The 8,910-nt window shown below is 34.2% G+C and overlaps 1 protein-coding gene across 1 annotated transcript in view; it reads right to left on the bottom strand.

Moving 5' to 3' along the window:
- Positions 1 to 2,715: 2,715 nt before the first annotated feature.
- Positions 2,716 to 8,910, bottom strand: part of LOC149798264 (uncharacterized) — a 160,975-nt gene continuing 154,780 nt past the window's right edge. Inside the window, exon 24 of the mRNA XM_089960859.1 lies at positions 2,716 to 7,576. The gene's annotated coding sequence lies outside the window, so the exon portion shown is untranslated. The remainder of the gene's footprint in view (positions 7,577 to 8,910) is intronic.

Raw genomic sequence — 8,910 nt, 5'->3', positions numbered from 1 at the left:
GCCTTTCTAAATGACAAACCTTGTTAGCCAATCTTTGCTGGTCTGGACAGGTATATATTTTAAAGGTCTATAGGGCATGATTTCGGATAAAAATAATCAAATTCTGTACAGTGGTTTTGGAAGCCATTTAAAGATTTTCTATTTTTGTGCAATCTGATTATATTTGACGGCAGATCAGCCTAATATGAAAAGCACTCCATACATGGATGCTTCCCGTCAAATTCTGTTCAACGGTTTTTGAGAAGTAGATGTTTCAAGCTTTTTCCCTTACTTTTTAGCTACAGCAGCCATATTTGATGGCAGATGAACCTGAATGGTCTTCATGATATTATTATTTGGTCAGACCTGATCAAAATTCAGCAGATGTGGAGAAAAAGTTGTTTATTTTTTTGCTCACCCCCTGAAGCTGTTTATTTCGTGAAAGTCTCAGGATTTGACGGAGTGAAAGGCACCACAAGAAATACAGTTCATGCATCAGCAGTTACCTTTATTAACCACTGTAACTTAGGCCTGATATGGAATGTATGGAATTCACTTGCCTAATTCTTAAACTCATACACATGTAGAATACATACCTAATTTGTTGAGGGCGAGGTATCACTATACACAATGTACAGTTTATTAATATTTTATCACTGGAAAAAAACCTGTTTCATCCTATTCCCAAATGCACTGGTTACAAAGGACCTTCTTTGCATCCTAGAATGTATGTAGTGTGGAAAAAGGAGCTAAATATAAATACTTAACATAGTAAAACAAAATGTAGGTAGGTGTGTGTGATTTGGATTTGGATCAAACTCATGACCTCCTGCATCTGAGGCGGACGCTCTAACTACTAGGCCACCGGAGCGATAAAAAAAAATGTAGGTAACAGTGACCTTCTTTGGTTGTAATGGTGTAGTACTAATAGAGATACATCCAATTATTAAAGCTTCATGATTTTAATTTTAAACAGAAAATTTCAACAAAGTTACTAAAGCATAAAATACTGCTCACAATAGACTTTTTTCCCACCAATCAAAATGCATCCCCTTACCAAATTTCATAATTCTAGGAAGGGCAGTATGCATATATCATGCCAAAAAAAGATACATGCAAAATCTTAACCAATGACAGTTAATTATTGAAACCAGCATACCCAGGACAGTAAATGATTAAAATAAGGTCACAATGAGCTTTGATGCAAGAATGTAGTGTTAACAGAGACGCATATCATCATAAATTTCATGATCTGGCTTGAAAAAAGTGCTTGAGAAATGAGCATCAAATACAAAATTTAACCCAAGTCATTGCAGCAGTGTGCTATAATGATCCATTTCTACAATAAGGAATGCTCATCAAGATGAATCCTCTAACCAAGCTTCCTGATTCCAAAACACAAAACTATACCTAGGCAGTAAAATGTGAAATATAGGTCTAAGTGTCCCTTTTTGTATGTTTGCTTTACAAATAGATATGCACACAATCATCTACTTTCCTGATCCTAGCATTAAAAAGAGGCATTAACACTAAAACACAAAATATAACCATTAAGTGATGCATAAAATATAGGTCACAGTGACACTTTTGTGAGGTGGATGTATTATTACTCATTGAGATGCATTCCCTCATCAAATCCAATGACAAGATTTCTGAATATAAAGTTAGCCCTCTTCTTTAGGGATTATATTCTATGAAATCCACTCCAAACCACTGCACAGGACCTGGAAAAAAATGGTTGAAATGCAGTTATGCCATACATATGTGTATGCATTTTATATGTGACAATGCCAAGGGGAGGTAGGGGTTAGGAGTTCAATGTCTCTCATCAGTTTCATGGAGGTAAGCTAAAAACTGATTTATCTTCCAGGCAAGGTCAGACTTAAAGAACTCCCCAAGTAATCCTGGTGAAGGCATGCACCTTGTTAGATTTTGGATGCCTATTTATGTGACAACCACCACTGAAGACTTAGCTATATGATAATCTTGCATTCTAAACCTCATGCGACTGGTAGAGATACAAAGGTATGCCTTATAAAGCAGGATAAATGTATCACATGATCCATTTGGTCCTCAGGTTGGACAGTTCAAGAGGTACAGCACTTAAGATGAATAATGGTACAATTAAGTGATGTGGATTCATTCCTGATAAGATGTGCCTATTGCTTTTTATACTTAATGTGAGATATGCCACATCTTGATCATTGAGCAAAGACTGACTTGAGTGTACTAGCTTGTGTTAATATAGACACAGGGGTGTGCCAAAGGATGGACAAAGAAAAGTAATGAGACTAGTGCTAACTGAAGATGTAACAAACTTTTTATACACAAGGCAGGAAGTATCTGAGACTATGTCACTGGGACCAAAGAAAAGGACTCGTCCATGCTTATTAGTACCAAAATGTTGATTAAGATGGTGGTGTCCTGAATTTATATGATGGTTATGATATTTATTGGTTTTGCTGGTTTTAACAGCACTTTTTACATATTACTGGCTATATCTTGCGAAGGAAATGGCAGCTAAATACCTTTTCCAAGGACAAACCCAGGCAGTTGATTGGTGCTGACTTGGCAGGTATCAAACCCACAACCCTTGGATATATGTGAATTAACACTGACAAAATGTTTCTGCATCACTTTGGTCTTCTTTAAATAAGGTAACTCTTTCTAATATGAGAGGTATTTTCTCTTGAGGGTAATTAAACTTTGAAGACAACAATATAAGACAATAATACATTTTGATTTACAATCCATTTATTTCAATTCTATATAGAATATATGTACAGTAAAATGTTGATTGTGTACACCTATCACAAGACATTAACTTTGTCCATATAGATGGATGTCTAGATAACTTAAGAATTTATAGAGAATAATGTATTCACTTTATCAGTAAGGGTGATATGATAAACCAAAATAGTCAAAGCTGGTTGGAAACGTCAAATGACCATCAATCAATGATGATTTTTCATAATTAAATATAAACATTTCAAAGTGTTCTTGTATCACTGTTCAACTTTTGTGACTAAACCATCCATGAAAAAAACAAAAAATAACAACCAGCATCAAGCTAGTAGTTTTATTTTGGTTTAGTAAAATCTAAGCCAAACAAATGGCTGATGACAAATGTGACAATAGTCTATTCAATGCTCTGCGAAACAAGCAAAACATTACCAATTATCAAGTATGCAGAAATATCTATGAAATGATTAGGGCATAACCGATTAGCATTTTTCTACTGATTTCCGATTCCGGATTTTGGGCATGAAATTTTTCCGATTCCGGATACGATTCAATTAATCGGAAATGCTAAATTAAAAGGTTTTTCAAATTAACTTTTTAAACCGTGTTAGGCACGTTTTGCATATCACACTGATGTCACAAGGGGAAGGATATGGCAGGACTATAGCAAAATGCAACGAAGTTCAAAGCCACAAAGAATCCATGAAATTTTTTATTTTTTTGCCAGTTCCGACCCATTCTTTGTTCAACAATTAGTTGATCTTGCCACCAGGCTTTTATTTTCCCGCCTTAATCATTTATGTCGGCAAGCGGCCAGTTCCATCCTGTACTTTATTCAACAATTAGTTGATCTTGCCGCCATGCTTTAATGTCGCGGTCAAATAAAAATAAAACAGGCTTTTGTTTGGTCCTATAAAGTTGGCCTCTTGCGGAATCATTTTCTTTTAATACCTCATTAGCATGTGTCAATGTATTCAATATTATGCCTTCATTATTGAGGATGTTGACATAAACGGGTAGGACTGTATTATATATTTTAATAAATTTAAATCTTTCGGTCTAACTCAAGTATTATCGTTTCACCCCGTTGTGTTGACCATATTGGACTTTTCTGACTTCTTATTTAACTTTATTAACGCACTATCAAATGACACGCAGTGTTAGACACGGTGCTATAGAAATTCAACTTTATTATTTTTATTATCCGAATCGGTCGTTCCTGCCTTGTCCGACTCCGATTAATCGGAAGTTCATACTATCCGGTGGAATCCGATTTCCGGATTAAAAGTCGGTTATGCCCTAGAAATGATATAAAAATACATCTTCAACCCACTAAAACTGATGGTCGATTGGTTATGATAAACATATCATTGACCTTTAGCTTTTAACAGATTCTCACTATTTTTCAATCAGTATGATCACTGTCTGAAGAAGTGACACTTGTATAATCAACATTTTACTGCAGGTCATAGTATTAACACACTCATTAAAATTATATGCATTAATGGGGTAGAAGATTTTTCAAAAAAGCATTGTTGCCCACTAGACAACTACACTGTATGCCAAGCAAAGACATCTGGCTATCCTATTTAAAATCTTTACTGTAATTCCAATTATTCACAGTTTAGCATTTACATTCATGCAAACTGTCTAAAAATGAGGTCAAAAGTTCTATTTTTAACTTATACTGTTAATTTGAATGTTTGCAAAAAGATTTCTTTTTAAATCCTTAACATATAAATTCTTGCTAGGCTTTGAATCTGATCTCTTTGGTTGTCCAGTCTGATTTTTAGTTTTTGAAGGCAATTAATTTTTCTACCCCTACATTAAAAGATTATTAATACATAGGAATATAAATCATGTATAGGACTCACACCACTAATTGCTAAATCAGTGGGGTACCATATCTTGATGTGGGAAAACAATGAATACTGTATTTAATCCCTCGAGACTGGGCCACTGATTACTTTATTAAGATGGAACTTCTCTGTTTCAGTTATCTGGGACTTTTGTAAGTGCTTTAAATGTATACATAAATTCAGTCTATGGTACTTACGTGTACTTGAATTTCACTATAAAGACTGCTTTACCAGTACCAAACTTTAAACAAATCTCAGCAAAATATGCAGCAAAGTACCCAATTATTATTATTCAGAATGTCTACCCCAAATTTAATCAAGAATTACTTGTTTGGTCATATATACTTGGTCATCTAGTGCACAAAATAAACTCTTGCTTGCTGATGTTAACATTGTTGTCCACATAAAATTAATTAGTGGTCTCAGCCCTTAAGATGCAAATCACAAAACATAAATGTGCTATTTTAAACAAAAATAAAGCAAATCTTAAACAAATAAAAAACATTTAAAACTTAGAAAATAATACATTAACCTTAGGATTAAATTTTAAAAGGTGAAAAAATATGTCGAAAACAAAAGCTACTTCTATGTGCATAAAATATGCACAACCAAGTAATAATTATGATAATAATAATAATATTATTATTATTATTATTATAATTGGTTCTGCATTCTTTAAACCAAAGAACCTTATATGCCGGCATATTACTGCCTGGCATACACTGGTAAAAAGTGTAACTGTAGTATTAAGGAAGATGTCAGGTGTTGAAAGACACGTGTCTCAATAATGTCTAGCTATCTGGTAGACAGTATGGCATCTAACATATTGTTTAAATGTATTTCTACTTGGAGCAGCTTTAGCTGGCCTATCAGTTCACTGGAATCTGCTATATGATTGTGGAAAGTGTTCATGCAAGGACTCTACCCAACACATAAGGTAAGCCAGTTTGGGAGATGTTAGTAACAGCTAGAAACACTTGATGAAAAATAAATGTCATTTGAAGCTTTTCTACCCAACTGGTACAGACATCACATCATACTAGGGGAAACAAAACTGACAACATTCATGGAATATATCTACAACACAATTTATCAGATTTGGTCAAAATTGGTTGGGCCATACTTAGGAAGAAGTTAAAAATAGTTTCTACATATGTTTGGATACAATTCTGGATAAAGAAACACTCATACCAAACTTGATAAAAACTGGCTTTGACTTTGCAGAGAAATATTCAAATATAGATTTCTTTCCTGGTTGCTAAGAATCAACAGCTGCTAGGAAATTCACCTCAATGCAGCTTTGATAAGAGCATGTACTATGGAACACTCCCATAAAATTTGATCATAAATGGATCAGCCTTTCTGGAAAAGTTAAAAATTGATTTTCCATCTGGTTGTTATGGAAGGCAACATCATGGGAGTCACAGTGTATGCAGTTTTTACAGAGCATGTCCTAACAAACATTTCTACCAAATTCACATGTAATTGGCTAATCTGTGCTAGTGAAGCTAACAATAGATTTTCCACCTGGCTACTAAGGAAGATACAACATTGCTAGAGGAGAAACTCAGAACAAAATTTTGGTGAGCATGCTCTAACAAACATTCCTATAACGTGCTTTTCTAAAGAAGCAGTAGAGGCAGTCATGACATTTTCCCATCAGGGTTGCAAAGCATGCCACATCATTGCTAAGAGAAGCACCCAATAAAAAATTCTGACATAACACATAATGAACATTCCAATGATGTTTCATTGACACTAGCTCCATTAATCTTGAGAAATAGTTGAAAATAGGCTTTCCACCAGCCGCTAAGGAACCCTACATATAATTTAAATATTGCATGTTCTAGCAAACATTCCTACAAGTTTTTTTTCTTCAAAAACTGGCTCAGTCACTTTGGACAAAAGCAGAAAATATGAATAACTTTTCAATAAAGTAGCTATGGAACAACACTGTTGCTAGGGAAGCCACCACTGACACAATCTGATAAAGTATCTCCTGAGAATATTCTTAATGAGTTTGATCAAACTAAATTAGCCAGTCTAGGCAGAGGCAAAAAAAAGGTTTTCCAAATGGCTACTAAGGAAGCAAAACCTTTGATAGGGGAGCTACCCTATACAATATTTTGATAGAATATATATCCTACGAAGCATTATTATAAAGTTTGATCAAACTTTGTATTGTATTGCTGTTCTGGACAAGGAGTTAAAAATATGTTTTCCATTTGGCTGCTATTTAAGCCACACCAAGCTAATAGAGCCCTCCCCCACCTCCTATAAGGCATATACGGACTATAGCAAGTTTCATTATTTACTAACTGACAAGTATTTACATTCAATCAGAATTTCAAACATGGCTTCCTTTATTAAATTTTATTTTGTAGTATAGTTTGTGGACTGTGGCATATTTACATATTTCTCTGTATCTTCTTAATAACATATATTCATGTCCACCATTCATCATGGGCCATATAGAATATTAGCATTAGCTACAAGTGTAGCCATCATTCATTTTGTGAAATTATTACCTGTTTACGTAACTGTTCAAATTCTACTGTTTGCTACAGTTGACTTGAATTCTACCATGCATTATCTTGCAAATTAAGGGTTATAAAAGTCAAAATTAGTCCATTTTAAGGCAGACATTTAAAACTTAAGACATTCAGAAATTCTCAAATACATTCTTTGTGATCCTTAAAATTACTAAATTTCACACTCAGTAACGCTTATCCAATTATAGGACTGCATAATGACGCACCAATCACAACAGTATTACCAGAGATAGATATATACATATATATATATATGTGTGTGTGTGCACAGAAACAAAAAAAGATTGTGTAATCAATGTTCTTTGTACCTAAAAGGTAAAACACAAAAAAAAGAAATAGGAATGAAAAAGAAACTTCTTTGCATCGCTCATATCTGTAGCATAGTGAAGTTATTGATCATCCAGATCACAACATGCCTTTAACATTCTGCAAAATGTTCAGGCTCTGAAAAAGAAGAAAAAAGAATTATATAAAATCATATCCCATCATATCCCCTTTTTCTGCAAACTACTGGCAAACTTGCAGGCTATGTATGATATACAATCAAATAATTTATGCATTACATCTCCAAATTCTAAGCACCACTGTTTTATAGGAGAAAATGGTCCTTCTTCTCCAATTTTCCTGACACAGTTTTCTCGTAGATGATGTGTAACTGCAGATATTATCTAATAAGGGGAGTTCCCTGCTTGTCACCAAAACTGGGGAGGGGGGGGAGACTAGTCAAAAATGGAAGGGGAGGAAGAAAGATTTCAGTATCCATCTCTCTTTTTTCACGCTCCACATGATTAGTGGTCTCCTGAAATCAAAATCTTTAAAATATGTTGCATCTAGTTCAATAAGCATTAATCTGTTGATTGTTTATGAGCTTAATATATTCCTTATCTTTATATGAATATTGCTCTGTGCTGAGACCCCCCCCTTCTCAGTCTGCTGTCTGAAAGGGCATATACAGAGCTTGCTAAGCTTCAACAAGTTGGGAGACTGTTCTTCATAATTGTGTACACTTTTCCACAGCTCACAAATATTATCTTTTGGATACTTCTGCTCCAAAAACAAGATTTTTCCTTAACAAAAGTTCTGCCAGTTTCATATTCTTGAATCAGTGCTTAGCCAACTACTATGCCAGATTTTTCATATGTTCCATAATTCTGTATTGAGGTTTTAAGCGCATCAAAGCCACAGTCTGCTTGTTCAGACTGAGGCATTTTCAATAAATAAATATCTTTACTTCTGAATTTCATTTTTTGATTCTTATTTATGCAGTTTATCTTAACCATAATAGGGATAACATTTCTGTAGCATAAGATCATGCAGGGCTAAATTGTTTCAACAAAAAAATGAAAACTGCACTCTACTTTTAAATTGTCTGTATTTTAATCAGGCTTGGTATTCTGCCTTTTTATCAAAGTTTTCAAAATGCCACTGAATGTGGCTGGAATGGCATGCCATCTATTTTTGTCGATCCAGGATGTACATTGGACTTGTACTTAACACCATTTTCTGATTCGAAATCGCTCACTATTATTATTCAAAACTTTGTCAATATCACTAACATCAGCCCGTATCTGATGATGCACCATGATGGGAATCAGCCATTTACAGGCAAAAATGAACCTTGAATTTCAAGATTTCAAAGAAGTTTTTGCATGTAATTTTACTGTAATCAATTTTTTGCTCAAGTGATGTAGTGTACCAAAGACAAAGAAGTAGTAGCAATTTATCATGGCTCTGATCTCTTCAAACATTTCAATAATAGAAGTAATTAGCTGACACAT

Source organism: Sinohyriopsis cumingii, chromosome 6 (genome assembly GCF_028554795.1).
Source record: "Sinohyriopsis cumingii isolate HCF-2022 chromosome 6, ASM2855479v2, whole genome shotgun sequence".
Classification (NCBI taxonomy): Eukaryota; Metazoa; Mollusca; class Bivalvia; order Unionida; family Unionidae; genus Sinohyriopsis; species Sinohyriopsis cumingii.
Note: the sequence above shows the minus strand (reverse complement) of the source record. Positions and strands in the feature narration are given on the sequence as shown.